Raw genomic sequence first — 15,207 nt, forward strand, 5'->3', positions numbered from 1 at the left:
AAATCAAGTTTCATTTTAATTCCAAATTGGAAATTAAGTTTAGTTTATCAGATTGGTAAATTATAGACTTTTGTCCAGATTGGGACATTTTATTTTCTTTTCTTTAGTGGTTATTTTTAGTTTGTGGGTTGGCACCCTAGGTCTCTTTTAGTTAAAGTTGCTAAAGTTTTTCTTAACTGCTTTTGAAGTACCTTCTAGATTTTAAAATGAAAGGGGATAGTTTTGGCTTGATTATGTAAGACTCAGGGATAATCTTGTTTAAAGGCTCTTTTCTCTGATACTTGTTAGAAATTTAGGTACAACAATAATACCAGTTCAAAATACTTGGGCTGGAATAAGTTGGGGATATAAGAAAATATAGATATAGGATTTTTTTTTTCCATAATCAGCAAGCTGGACATAATCACATTCTGTCTTCTATACAGAACTGGATATTTTGGTTTTCTTTCTGTTCAGTTTTTTAATGAAATGGTACAGGCAAGCAGCTGTCACATTGCCATGACACAGAGAGAGTTTTGCGCTGTGGAAGCAAAGCAGGAATTGAGAAGAAGTCGCTGTGATAATTCAGTTAGCAACTTGCCAGAATGGACTGTTCGGATACAGCCTGATAAGAAAACATTGCAGTTGATTTTATTTTTTCAGATTCAGAAATAACACAACTTCTTTTTGTGACAAATCTTTGCAACGTCACCCTTTCCGGATGGCACCCACCGATCTCCTATGCAACTGGAGTCTGAAACTGGAGCTGCTCAAACAATCAGTCACTTGAACTGTTCATGTGAATCATGCCTGCAGAAGTGAAAATGTGCATTTGTTGTAGCCTGGTTCACAGCAGCACTGTTTGTCTGTAAAAGCATTTTGTGCGGTACAGTCCTGAAGAATTGTTCCTCTCGCTGCGTCTTCTCTGTAAATATTGCTAGAAGTAGAGTATGTTCTAACAGTAAATAGCAGTATGCCTGGGCTGCTTTTTTATGTTGAACTTTCATGCAACCATAACTTTGACTGTCTTAGTGTGAACAGTTTATATTTTATAAGATTCAGTTTGGTTTTATTTTTCTATTTTTAATTGTGTACATATAAAATGACAGAATAAATATTAAAATAAATTGTATTATATCTTGGCTTTTATGAAATTTGACATGGTGGAACTACTTTCCATCTTGTTAATGCTGAAGTTTCTTGGGGTTTTCTTTAAGGGGTGCTGTGGGGGACGGGGGAACTTTTGTACTTCGTTTGAAATAGATTCTCTTTTTAGTAGTGCACTTGAAATAGGTTCTCTTTTCAGCTCTAACTGCATGGGTTGTGTATCCCTGGCAGGGACTGGAAGGATGGAGAAAGGAGTGTGGGTGAAGGAGGAAGGGGTTCTTTTCTGGCAGTCTAGGGCCATTTCCTTGTGCTACCCTTCTAAAATTCATTTGTGTTTTGGCATTATTTCTTCAGTGTGTGATGTGTTTCTGGCAACCTTTTTCCTTAGTACCCTCTTTTTTTTTTCTCTCTCTCCTGTCCTCTTCTGTCACACAGCCTCATCTCCTATACCTTTCCCTCCTACTGGTACCTCCTTTTTGTCCTGTGTGGGAAGTGACTCTCCTCCTTCACCCACCAGTGCCCAGCCTGACGTTTGGCCTGGCACAGACCCTCTAAAGGTCATGTTGTTGCCACCTTTCCTAAGTGACCAGGCACAGCATGTTAGTGTCCACGGAGCCTTTCACCTCTTCTGCCAAGCCACAGGTAAGCGCCAGGCGGCCGCGCGAGGCGAGGTGAGGCGAGGCGAGGCGGCCGCTCGAGGCGAGGCGCGTGAGGCGAGGTGAGGTGGCCGCGTGAGGCCGCACGTCGTCGCGGCGGCGCCGGGGGCCTGCGAGCGCCTTGGGTGTATCAGGCGTCCCGTTGGGGCCGGGTTCGGGACGTCGCCGTGGTGGTGGTGGCGGTGGTCAGCGCTTCAGCTTTCCTCAGCTGGGTGCCACAGGGAGTGCTGCGGGTTGCGCAGCTGGAGCACGTTGGCACCCGTTGGCTTCAGCGGCTCCTTTCCGTGCCTGCATCGAGAGTGCCTTGGGGCACGTCTACCCGATCCGGCTTCTGCCGGCTTTGTATTTCGTTTATTTTCCTACACATAGTCATTTGTTTCTTTTTATTATTAATATTATTTTAAAAGGTGGAATCCTTACAGTAGTAATAACTTTAATTTTTGAAGCAAATATTATCTGAGACAAACAATAATCAAAGGTCAAAGCTAACTTTTTTCAATGGAAATTCAACATCTGCTTTTGACTTTTGCTTGGACAGTAATTGTCTAATTAAACTGAATGAGTTTTAATGGATATTAACTGGTCTTGAGATGTAACTTTATTGCTTGAAATAAGAGGGTAAGTTTGAAATTGTTTAGTATAGATTATTTTAGAAAGGAGCATTTCTTTTTACTAATATGTATATGGTTCTTAAAATGTTACATGGAATAGAACTTCTTGAGTTTTCATTAGCATGTGTCCTCACAAAGGTATCATTTATATTCCTATCACTAAAAACAACGATGATGGGATCACATTTTCTAACAGGAATTTCTTCACTGCTCCTATAGACAGCACACTTAAACTTAGTATTTCCAGCATGAGAAAAATGGGAATAACAATGTAACTCATGGAGCCCAAGATACTTAAATAGTCTGATAATCATGCTACAGATCAGGAAGTTATTTTTAAATTACTCTCTTTTAACCCAGTATTGTCTCTGTATTTGATATCTGTTTATGTTGGTTTTAACACTTTTTTTCCCACTTGCTGCTGCTTAAAAATTGTCAGTAATTGCAGTTGCTTGGCAGTAAACTTAGACAGAGGAAACCACGTGTGTTCTGAAGACCCCGCGGGTTCCCTGCGCGGAGGGAGGGAGGGCAGCGCGAGGAGCTGTTGCCAGAGCCGGAGTGAAGGTCAGCGCGGCAGCAACGCGGGCAGGTCCCGGTGCCCCCCCGTGTGGGGGCTGGAAAGGGTCTCCACATTCTGTCAAAAATCAGTGAATCACCAGACTGTCGGATTCTCTTTAGGAAATGAGACATGTGATACATCACATTATTCCTCTTACGCAGGATTGCCATTTTTGTTCAGTTGATGAATAAAATAGAGTGTGGCATGCCACACAGAAGGATCTGCATCATCCTGGGAGTGTCTGTGGAGAGGTTTAAATATATTCCTGGAGGATGAGCAGACTCTTTGACGAAGAAGCTCTCTATTTGGGTTTATTCACATTCCTTCACAGATTGTTGATATTCCCCTATGTAAACATAGCTCTAATGGAGCTTCATTTCCCCCAGCAGTGATGATTACAGCTCAAAATGTGTTTGCAAGGGACAGAAGAATAAAGTGAGAATGGCAGTTCAGTGTCATGTTTGGCCTTCTGATTGGAGGATGTGGTTTAAGCAAGGTTACCCCTTCTCTAATGCAAACATATAGATTGCTGCATGATCTGCTGGAAAAAAAAAAAAAGAAAAAAAAAGGTATTTTGTTGATCAGGTTTCTAAATCACTATAATGAGGATGACGGAGTTTCTGCTTTTTCTAAATCATGAAAGTCTGCTTCAAGCTGTTTGGAAGCATGGCAGGAATTGGTTCTTACTGCCCTCTCATTTGGTGCACGTGTTTTAACCTGAACGTTCGCCCGAGCAGGGGTAACACTTCACAACCTTCTGATGGCTCATTTCAACAGCAGCATGAGGTCAAAGTGGACGCAGGCACTCGTCACGTTCTGTTAGTTTTTCTGGAGAAGAGAGGGTCGCTTTTCAGAAAATCACCTTTGCTGCCCTTCCTGAAAAGAAAGATTTCTGAGGAGCAATTTGTTAACCGATCAGTTTTTCTCTTGTTGCCCTGAAAAGTCTTATGTTTTCACACATCCGCAAAGATCGTAAGTTTCCTATATGCTTTCTTTAATGTGACTTTTTCTGCGTTACAGAATTTTTAAGCGCTACAAAGACATTTGAGGCAGGCTCCAAATAAATGGAACAGACTCCTTCACCATCTGGTGCAGGGGGAGAGGCAGGGAGCTGATGATGTGCAGAACTGCTTTGTAATTTATCTCTGCTGTGCTCCATTCAATATAGACACAGCAGAAACAGGCTTTTTTTAGTAGAATGGGTTCTGCTCAAATGTGTCACTTTGACCCCCCACAAACACAACTGCAGATTACAAGTATATCCTTGACCTTAATTTCACAGACAAGTTTTGTACTAGGACATTGTGCTGAGCAACGGTATAAATGGGTTTATAGGTAACGAGAAACAGCGAGCAGTGTTTTGCTTTATTTTTGTGAGTCTGGCCTGCAGCTTTGGGCTCTGTTTGTTCCCTGATCTCAGCACTCCTGACCTCTCTCTTCAGCTTGTCTGAGGCTGGACGTTTTCCATCGTGGCTCCTTAAATTTTCATTCCCATTAAAATAACCCTGGGAATGAAAATAAACGTTCTGCAAACACAGCAATATACTTCAAAGGGGTTATTATTTCTTGGAGGTACTGAGATGGGTCCTTGATAGTGTCCATGTACAGTGGCTGTTCCCTGTGGTTATGCTGTTTTAAAGGCAGGGCATAATGCAAGAAAGCTTCCCACGTCAGCGTGGGAAAAGTTCCATGGCTCTCTGGCATGAAAATCACGAGCGATTTGCTGATATTTCTCTGTCAAGCAGAGCTTGGAGTGCAGCTGCAAGGCACGATGGAGGGGAGCGGGGGAAACGCGGGACGTGGCGCCCGGAGGGGCTGCTGCAGGTGGGAAAACGAGACAAAACATCTGGGCAGCGATGCCCCCACAGCCCGTGCCCAAGGCCGCCCCAGGCGCCACCGGTCCCGACGGCGCCGAGCAGCGACGCAGAGCAGGTCCCCACGGCCACGTTCCCCTTCCCGAGCACCCGGGATCCACCCCAGAGCCCGGAGGCTTCCCCTTGGGAAGGGGCTCCCAGGCCGGGACCTTGGCCCCTTCCCCGCTCCGGAATGTCCCGAGCAGCAGCTGAGTTGGATACAGCGGGCAGCCTAGGGAGGTGAGGCCTGGTCTCTCCCAGGGGAAGAACGATCAGTCCGCTACATAAACGCTTCAAAACTTCCTGAACTGTTTTGTTAATTTCTGCGTCGCACATTTTGAGATTAGCATGGTATGCTTTTCTGAAGCTGTGCTGCTGACTCTAATCCGTAGAGTTGCTTATTAATCCGCTCCTGGTTTATCCTTATCCTCATGCGGGAATGCTAAATTTGTGCCTTGTTAACCAGCTCCCTATCCTGCTTTGTGCGTTAGCCTGTCCCCAAACCGCGGCCGTCTTACGCTGTCTGCCCACGATTCGCTTTCAGCATCTGTGGCTGCAGTAATCTGATAATAACTAACTGTTAAATTTGCCATTTTGCATACTGTGGCTTTGCACTGCATCCTGTGGTGATTCTGTGCTCGCTGCAGCACTTGGAGGCACTTTGGTATGATAAAAACACTCCCTTCATGTCGGTCTGTGATGTCACCCCCTTTGCAAATTATGTAAAGTCCATATATATGATAGCTTAAAAAATTGAGATTGTTCCCTTAATGCTTAACAGAAAAGAACTTAAATCACCTCTTAAGCCTTGGAAGATCAATTGAATATCTCAGACAGTTCTGAAATAGAAAACACACAGCCACTAAACTAAAAATCCTGCAAGGATCCATTTTGCTCCGTGCTTTTATGTGTTAAGGCAACAGTCAAGTTAAGAAAAATGTGTAAGGACAATTACTTTAAAGTAAGTTTGTACTAATCCTGGAAAGAAAACATGTATTAAGAAAGAGAGAGAGAAAAAAAAAAAAAAGTAAGATAGCATCAGTCCAAGACCCGTCGGGATTAAGATGGGCCCATAAAGTAGAGGGTGAAGTAAAGCCAGGAGTGTATTACTAGCTCCACTTCAAAAGATTCACATCAGCAGAGAAAAACTGAGGGAATGTTTTCTTCTGCAGTACTGCCAGGCTGCCTGAATTCATACTTTTGTGTTTTTTTCTTGTGCAATGAAAAATAATGTGCGAAAGCTGGGAAAGCTTCTTTTGCGAGACTTTTCTTCTTTTTTAATGCATTTCTAAATTAGCAAGAGTCATTAAAATCTCTCCCCCAAACGAGGAAATCAGTCTGGTGAGAAACAGTAATTGTAGCCTGGAAATAGTTATTACCATTATAATGTGCTTAAAGCTTCAGACATTTCAAATTACTTTCATGCTGTAACCTATCCCATATTACCGAAATACTAGTGAATTTTGTAAGTGTTCTTGTGTATTGTTAAATTATGTCAACCACTCTGAGGAGGAGGCAGAGGACTGCGTGTAAATTAAGGCAATTGATAGTCTTCGAACATCTAAAATTTTTGGAAGATGCTAAGATTTTGTAATCAGTATCCTTTACCTTTTTGACCAAATGATCTATCCAAAAGGTCTGCCAAGAGAGAGGAAAACAACAGGTACGTTCCCTTTTGGTTAAAAAGGCAGAAATGGAATACCCGTGAGAAGCAGCAGTTTTAGATTAGTTGTTTAGTTCTGGAACTAGGTGCTTCAAAGGCTTTTTGCAGAGACAGACTGATTCCAAAAAAAAAAAAAAGAAAGAAAGGCCCACCTTATGGACCACCTGCATTTAATGCACGAGCTAAATGTATGTGTGTGACTGGCAGCCCTGGAGTGCCCTTCCAGGGCAAGGGGTGTTGGGGACTGGGAGACCTGTGCAAGGAAAAGCTGCCATGGATTCTGCAAAACCGCTTCTCAGGTATGACCAGCTCTGAAGAAAATGTGAGGTTTGCTTCGCATTCGGCCAAATATGGTTTCTAAAAGGTTTCCCAGCACAGCTTTTCTGAAGAATTTCAGGAGAGGTTCAATTTGCTCTATATGCTGTTTGCTGACAAAGTTTTATTTTACCTCCTTGCTTAGCTATTCTTGCGTAATTCATCATTAATATTTAAACTGTTTTTCTCCTTGCCTAACACAGAACTTGGATTCTGTAACATCTCAGCTCAAGGCTGGTATTAACTCCTAAACCCTTGTCATGATGGAGAGGTTGGATTTCCCAATCCTACCTAGTAAGGAATCTGATAGATTTGGGTTGGTGTTGAAATTCCTGGAATAGAGTGTCGGTGTCCACCTTCTTTTCTCAAGAAGAACTTGGCTATCCCTGTTCCCAAACCAGCGTGTTGGGCCTCGGACTACAGCGACTATCTTCGCCCTTCTTTTTCTCCACATACCTTTGGCAGGTTTACAGGAATTAATCCCTCACTCTGATGGCAGCTGAAATTAGATATCCCTTTTTTTTTAAAAAACCATTTCAGCAAAACCAGCTTCCCAGAGCTGCTTCAACATCTTGCATGTCGAGTGCACTTGAATTGGAAAGGGGTGACCCGGTTAGCTGGGCCATAGGCAGAAGCGCAAGGCCCTTGGAGGTGTCGGAAGGCCCCTGGGTGCCTGTGCAGGAGGATGTTGGTTCAGGGGCCCCTTCCTGCCGCCGCCGCCGGCAGCAGCTCGCGGGGAGACGGGGCCCGGCCGCGCCGACGGCCGCGGGGGCCCAACCTCCTCGGGGCTCCCTGCGATCGCTGGTTCAAAATAATCTTTCCGCGCTCAGATTATAGCGTGTTTTTAAAACTTAATCCCTGTTGTGGATGAGAGCTGCCCGTATCATCCTGATATTCTGAAATCTGGGGCGGTTAGTGCAGCGTTCAGTGAAAGCCAAAGCTGCAAGCTAAATATTGAGCATTAAACCCAGATGTCACTCATTTTTTTAAGATTAAGTTTTCTGTTCCTTTTTTCTTTTTTTAATCTGCTGCTTGCTGTCAACTTTGGGAGGGTTTTCTTATGCCTGTCGTGGAATAAGGGAGAGTCATTTCCAAACTTAAACTGTCACTTACGATCATCTCTGGTGGTACTGCTGTGTGTAGATTACGGGAGTCGGTGGCAAAGGCTGTTTGTCACCCTGCTCTAATTTCTCTGTGGGATTCCCCTCGGTCGGTCACCCTGCCTGGGCTTTGCCTTGTTTCTGAGCTGGGGGAGCACCGGGAGGTTTGGCTTTGCTCCAGCTCGTGCTGGGTTATTCCCAGCTCGCCTCCGTCCGCCTCGAGGTCCTTCCCTGACTAAGGGTGAGGACGGCCGCATTTCCAGGTTACCCCTGACGTCGGGAGCTGTCTGACTACACGGAAAGGCTCCCGGTTACGGCCCAGCCTGCACGCCGGCCCCTCCGGAGCGTTTCCTCCACAGCTCCCAGAGCTGGCTCGGAAAGCAGCAGGCGGCTCCCAGCGCTTGGGTGTTTGGCAGGGGGAAATGGATCGCCCAGCATTTTCCCTCCTCCCCCAGCCTTATTATGTCGGTGAGCAGCTCTACTTAATCCATGATCTCTTGCCTTTAAATTAGTATTCCAGAGCCTTCTGGGAAGCCTGCTCTTCTGAGTCTAGCTTTATGCTGCAGTTTCAACTCATTTGCGCCGTTTTTCTCTTTTTCCTCACCTTCCTTAAAACTGGAGATTTACACCAATACTTCAGTGACTGAAGTTAGACTCTGGGTAAAAAAAAAATGCTTTACAAGCAGCTGCAGTGGTTAAGTTTTTACCACTACCTCTGTCTGCTGGACTTGTTCCTTTGGAAGATCTTGAGGGGAAAATCCATGTGGGTTTTAAACGGATATTTTTTGCAAACCTGGCTGACTCGGAGAGAGCCTGTGTGGCCTGCGGAGCTGCAGGGGCAGAAACATTTGACTCCCAAGCGCTGACACCAGCGGTACAGAAAATGTAAACATCTGCAAAAATAACAACCATTTTCACAAATACTGGAACTTAAGGCCTTACACTGAGAAAATGGGTAGTTCTGAAGGTGCAGCAAAGGATTTTAATTTCATATGTTTAAAAAAAAACCAAACTTTCCTCCTTTTAAAGCAGTTCAAGTGTTAAAATAGATTGCTAGTAATTATTTACTAATATTGGAGAGATGGCTTCAAAGTATAACATTTGAGATATCTCCCATGGTTGTTTAAATGTAGCTAATTACCTATCTAGACTGTCTAGCTGTTTAATTCTTTGCTTGAATATTACGTATTAACGAGTTTGCTTTTTAAAAATTTTTCCAAGCATTCTTAAGAAGGATGGCAAAGTAAGTAGACCGTGTGTTTTTGAAATTCGTATCTGAAGGTTTTCATTAGGCATGCATTTCGTTTGTGCTACGGCAACTGCAACAAGGGCACAACACGTTCTTCTTAATCTCTGAAAAATACTTCTCTGCGTGTTTCATTTTGCATTTGTCCCACTTCAGACCTGGGACGAAGCCAGGTCTGCGGAAGGGGCCTCAGTTTCTGCGGACGCGGCACGGGGCTTTCGGGCGCCCCTGGGGCTCTAAACGCTGCAGGAGCGGAGCAGGAAACGCTTGGAGTAATTTGGGGGAGGTCTCCTGCCTTTTGCTGCCTGGTGCAAAAATAAGGTTATTCAAGACCCTGCTTTTTTGGGCAAGAAGTAGCTCTAGGCTCATGCGTTAGGACCTGACGCACTGCTGATAAATCCTGTGAGCTGCTGGCCTTAGCCGGGCGCTTGGCTTTTAGCCTTGCAATACCAGACTGCTAATTCTCCTTGACACCCATCCTGAGCCCTCTGACGCATCATCCCCTCCTCTTGCTCATCTTCATCTTGCTCAGGTCAGTTGTTGTTTCCCATCTAGATGACAGCTTGACCTCGGCGGCCCTATCGCTTGGTTTCCCTGCTGCAGTAACACAGTGCCTCATGTTGCATCTCTTAAAAGCTCTAGCCCAGGGTAACACCCAAGCATAACATTTTAGCTTTTCAAAACCTATTTTTTAAATTCAATTTAACTCTTAATTCAAGATTTAAGGCTGTGGGGGAACTTTGCTAATATTTATTTGTTGTTAATTCCACTTGTCCAAAACCAGCTTCGGCCTTACTGTCCTGAAATAATTTGTTTATGGTTCCAGGTTTCCCATGTTTTTAGCCACATGTGACCTACATACTGTCGATAACAGTACATTCACCCATCGAATTGATTTTTAAAAGTGGCTGCCTGCTAGGCTGGATGTGTTTAGCATACACTCACCCTCCCCACTTCTGTCAGAGCCCTGTCAGTATTTCTAAAAATGTGGGGTTTTTACTGTTTTTTTTATTTTTGCCTGCTTGCAGGATAATCTAGCACACCTGTAGTCTTCAGGATACAGACCTAGAATAAAGTAAAAGGTTTTCTTGGATTAAAAAAAAAAAAAAAAGAAAAAAAAGAAAAGCCACATCAATTTGCAGTGAAAAGTACTCCTAGCTAAAGCTAGTTTCTGTAGAAAGCTATCTGTGCCCTCAGGCCATGTCACAAAAACCCTTTATTTTCACTCACCCCTGAATTTTACATCTTCTCTTGCTAAGTCTAGCCTGGATCATGAGCCCCAAGGGAGTAAAGGCACGTTTCAAAAGCCAGTGTTACTGCAGGGTTCTCGCTTTGGCACAGGCGCTTTTCTTTTAAATGAGAAGGCTCTGATGTTGCCAAATACACTTTGGCCGAGCTTGCTCATTTTCTGGGAACAGCTGTTCTGTCCTCTGGGCTACTGTCAATCTCTGGTTTACTCAAATTCTGCCCTCCCAGGTACGATGAGTAATGGCAGCCAGGCTGTAAGATTACGCTGCTCTTTGTTGCTCATCCAACCTCTGCCCAAGCCCCATCTTGCCCGACGGCTGTGACTGATGGCCCCGCGCCTTTGCCAGCTTTGCTGTTTTCATTGCTTCCAGCATCTTCCATGCACGGAGTTCCTGACCTTTCTCCCCTCCCGTCCCTCAGTCTGCTGTCTCGGATGGTCCCAAACCTGTTCCCTGACTTGAGCGGGCACTGGGTGAGGCCGGTTATCACAGGGGCGGAGAGGGCTCATCTCCTTACCTGGTCTATCCTCTTTGCGGCTGAGACCCATCCTGGGCCGGCCCAGACACTCCCCCGCTTTGGGCACCCTTCCTTTTAGTTCAGGAAGCCACAACGGAAGGCACCGGCCCAGGCGAGCGCCACCCGGGCCCTTCCTCCCCTCCCCGGGCCTGCCTGGCGCAGGGCCCGCGCTGACTCCCGCTCTTGCAGGTCCCGGCGACTCGCGGCTCGAGTGGCGCCGGCGCGGCCGGCCCATGGGCGCCGCGGCGGAGCAGGCCCTGGCGCTGCCCGGCGGCCGCCGCCACCTCCTGGGCTGGCTGACGGACTCGGTGGCGCAGAGCACGGCCTACGAGTGCTCCGTCGTGTCCCGCGCGGGCAGCGCCACGTCCCGGGTGCTCATCACGGTGCAGGACGCAGGTAGGACAGCCCCGGCTCCCCGCCATGGTAACGTGGAGCTTTCACACGCACAAAAATACAAAAATTCCGCCCCCTTTTTTCTTTTTTTTTTTTTCCCTTTCCCAAAGAACTAACCTGCAAATTAGCAGATAGGACCTAGAAATTAAATGGTATCCACTCCATGTTTCAGAAGTCTTGCAGAAAATTAGGGGACTAAGTGCCTCGGAGGTAAATCACAAGGCCTTTTTTCCACCTCAAAGTAAGTAACAGACACACAGTGAAAGTCAGGCGAGTATTGAGGAGGATTATAAAAGAATAAATATCTGCAAGAACTCTAGCGGGTAACAAAGAAAATTTCTTTAATATCAAGGAAGTCAAATACTAAAGAGACATCTCTGCATCCTTACCTCTATTTAAAAAAAAAAAAAAATCTCCTGATCTGTTTTAAAAAAGAAAACCTCTACCAGGCAGGGTCTGTTCTTAGCTCTTCATGTTGATAGTAATGGGCAGGAAGTCAAGTTATCTTTAGGCATCCAGAACTGACCCAAGTAACTTCTGTGCTATTTGCAACTTGTGTGTGAGAACTTAGACCTGGAGAAGGGTAGATGTAGTCTTTAAAAAGAGCAGAGAAGGACTAATGTGATAATGTATTTTCTAGGGGAGCACGGGGAAGAACTGATTATTGTAATTGTTATCAAATGTGAATTTTTCAAGAGCAGCTCATCCCAGCTTTTCTTCATGGAGAGCAACAAGGGAAGCTCTTTTGCAAGTTTCTTGCAAGCATTCCAGTCGCTTTAAAATTGGCCTCAGATGCAGAATAAAGAGCATCTAATTCAAACTATTGCAAACGTAAACAGTGGGCTGCTTTCAGTGCGGTCCAAAAGATGTCATTGGACAAGATGATACTAGTGTCATTAGTGTCTTGAAGGATAAATAGAAAATATTTATTAAATCTGTGTATGCCACCACTGCAAGAAAAACTGGTTGGAAAAGCTGTATTGGAACTAAAACTTTGTCAACATGATCAGAAACATCAAGTCATTCCCCTCTCCAGCCCTGGTAGGGTCCAGCTACAACGTTCCTGTGCTTCTAGGGGGATTTAGCTCTTCTAAATAGCAGCCCGTATCTTCTAGGCATTGACACACTGATTAAAAGCACCAAAGCTGTTTGCTCTGGATGTTTTAAGCCTTCTGCAGAGGGGAAAAGAGAGACAACTGTTTGAACAGAGGTTATTTCTAAATAACTTGGGAAGAGAGGGTGAGATGGTGGCTTTTGCTCCTTCAAGCCCTACCCTCTGTATTACTGCAACTGAGTAGATCAAATTACTGGATTATTACCTAGTTATGTAATCACCCTGCTTAACGTTTTCAGATAGTGCGGGCCAGGATGGATGGACCAAAGAATTTCATAACTGGAGAACTGCCATCAGTGAACATGACAAGATGATGCAAAACTGGAAGAAGACATGGGTAAGAATTAATGGCTAGTTACTTTCTACATAGCTGACTACAGTCTGATTTTGTAATAGTCTATGGCATTTCTGCAACTGAAAGCATTTGTAAAATGAAGTGATGTGTGTTCCTGTGCATGTTGTAATTCTGGATGGAATAGTGAGACCTATTTCATTTATTTTCCGTGTTACTGCTGCATCCTTGTCAGCTTCCTCCTCCTCCTGTCCTATTACCAAGAGCTCCATCAGTTAGAAGGAAGTCACTCTGCCGAAAAGGGCAAGGCCCTCAGTGCTGAACACAGTAGACTCATTCGACTGCATCTGTAAGACCTTAACTGGTCTGCAGAGACTGTCAGCCTTCATCGCTGGTATTGTCCATCACAACTGACCTTTCTTAAAACACAAATCTGTATGTTGCTTTCTGTGATTTTTTCCAACAGCTGAAACAGAAACTACTTTTTATAGCCATGTAGTTTGGATATAACAAGTACTTGTTGCAGGTGGAACAGATAGTATAGACAACTTTCAAAACCTGTCTTATTTTAAACCAGTGCTAACACTTTGATCTAAACTTTTTCTCCTTCAGGAGAGCTGCAACAAGAAAAACACCCCTTAATGGACAAAGGAATGAGCAGGCTGGGATAAGAACCGTATGCAAGATGTTAGTTAATATTTCATTTGAAGAGGTATTTGCGAGTGCTAGTGCTGGCACGGGGGTTGATATTCAGGAGAATGTGCTGAATCGTGCAGAAACCAAGGTGCAATTTCCTCAGTGAACCACTCGATAACTTACTTGCTAGAGGGGAGAGGCCCGTCCCGTGCTGGAGCCGGCCCTGGTTACCTGTCCCTGCAGCGGATTGAAGAGCAGAGCGGCCCTGTGCCGCTCAACCAGTGCAATATGGTCCACGGCTTGTTTTGGGTCCATTAAGCAAAGCAGTTCTCTTGGGGCTTGATGGTCTTGGCATACAAATTAGAGACCAGTAAGACAGACTTGGATTGCATTTATTTAAAGGCACTTTCACAGTCCCATTTATTTTGTTTACCCTTACACCCTGTTCTCGATGTTTTAAAGCGCAATCCTTTCTGGTGTCAGCATGTTCACTGAAGACTTAACTTAGCTGCTCCAATACCTTTGGTCACAGAAGTTTCTGTACCAAATAAATAAATTCTGACTAATTCACAAAATATGGGTAGCTTACAAAGTACTCAAGTTAAAGCAGATGGTTTAGTTATTGTAAATTATTCTTCAAAATTTCGGATATGGTGGTGGCTTTAAACACTTGTATGTTCAATGAACTTTAAGTCTAAAATTGTGTGAAGTTCACTTAGTTTTAAGTGAACAACTGCAGACTGTAAATGTGGGGACCTACTTTGATCCACTGCAATGCTGTTCAGCTTTGTCTTTCTGCAACCAATAAATAAAAGTTTGAGGCAAGTTTTTCTCTATCTTCTCAGGTGTTCTTCAAAAACCTGTAAGCAAGATGATGTGTGTTCCACCTAAGAATCACTACAGAGTGCGCCATGGGTAATATGGGAAGTTTCAGGCTTATTTCCAGGTTAATCCCAAACTAGTAAGATTTAAATTAGGTTGTTCGCACTTAAAAAAAAAAAAAAAAAAAAAAAAAACTTCCCTCCCTCCTAAACCTTAATTTTGAGACTTTTCTCAGTGACCCATTTATTTTCAATGAGACCATCTTGTTGTCATGCATGCAGGGTGAAAATTTTTATACAAGAACCATTTCCCTATTTTTTTATTTATCCATCACAAATAAATGCTGGTATGAACTTCTGACATGAAGGACCAAAGGGAGCTATTTTTCATTTTAGTTTTGCTTCTGACATCTTTTATAACTAAGGGCCAGTTTTAGTCTTTTTAACTGTCTCTCTTCCACTATTCAACTAATTTTGAACAGATTTAAGTTTGTATTTTTGCTGCTGAATGAGAAGGTAAGACCCCTATTTGCTGAGATGAGAGATTTTGGGATTTTAAATGAGCACAGCCCCAGGCTGCCTCCTCACTGCAAGGAGGGCAAGTAGTGTAGAAGTTGGTTGCCAGACTTTAGCTTTACTTTGCAGAGGTATATGTGGTTATTGACTGCCAAAAGTTTGTATGTGCTAATCTAGCAGAGGCAGGGAACCACTATGAAGAAGGAAAAAAAAAAAGTGGTGCTACTACTTGGGGTGGCAAAATTTGCGAGATCACACTGTTTTATACCCATTAGCTTTTCCAGCAAACAGGCCAATTTCTCTTACTGCCTGAGGCAGCCGAGGCCCTCCAGTACTTGGGTCTGGAGCAGTGTAATTTTTACGAGAAAAGCCTGTCATAACAGGAAAGAAGGCAAAGGCTAAAGCAAAGCTTTTTACACCTGTAATTAAACAGATCACAGGCTTTTTTTCTAATCCTCATTTCTTTGAACACAGGTGTGGGCCAATCAGTTTTGGCAGTAGGGCTTCATCACACGTTCTTAATCTGTGCAAGACAAGTTCAGTAGGAGATCATACGCTAACGCTGCTGAAGTCTTTGTGAAA

The 15,207-nt window shown here is 44.2% G+C and overlaps 1 pseudogene across 1 annotated transcript; it reads left to right on the top strand.

Moving 5' to 3' along the window:
* The first annotated feature begins 1,426 nt into the window (after window positions 1-1,426).
* LOC148595685 (uncharacterized) lies at window positions 1,427-13,371 on the top strand (annotated as a pseudogene). The gene is made up of 4 exons (XR_015913102.1): window positions 1,427-1,728; window positions 11,043-11,249; window positions 12,600-12,697; window positions 13,265-13,371. The product of XR_015913102.1 is annotated as an uncharacterized LOC148595685 (transcript).
* The last annotated feature ends 1,836 nt before the right edge of the window (window positions 13,372-15,207 follow it).

This window comes from Tinamus guttatus, unplaced genomic scaffold (assembly GCF_059628265.1).
Source record: "Tinamus guttatus ecotype Peru unplaced genomic scaffold, ASM5962826v1 Tinamus_guttatus_pri_ptg000076l, whole genome shotgun sequence".
Taxonomy (NCBI): Eukaryota; Metazoa; Chordata; class Aves; order Tinamiformes; family Tinamidae; genus Tinamus; species Tinamus guttatus.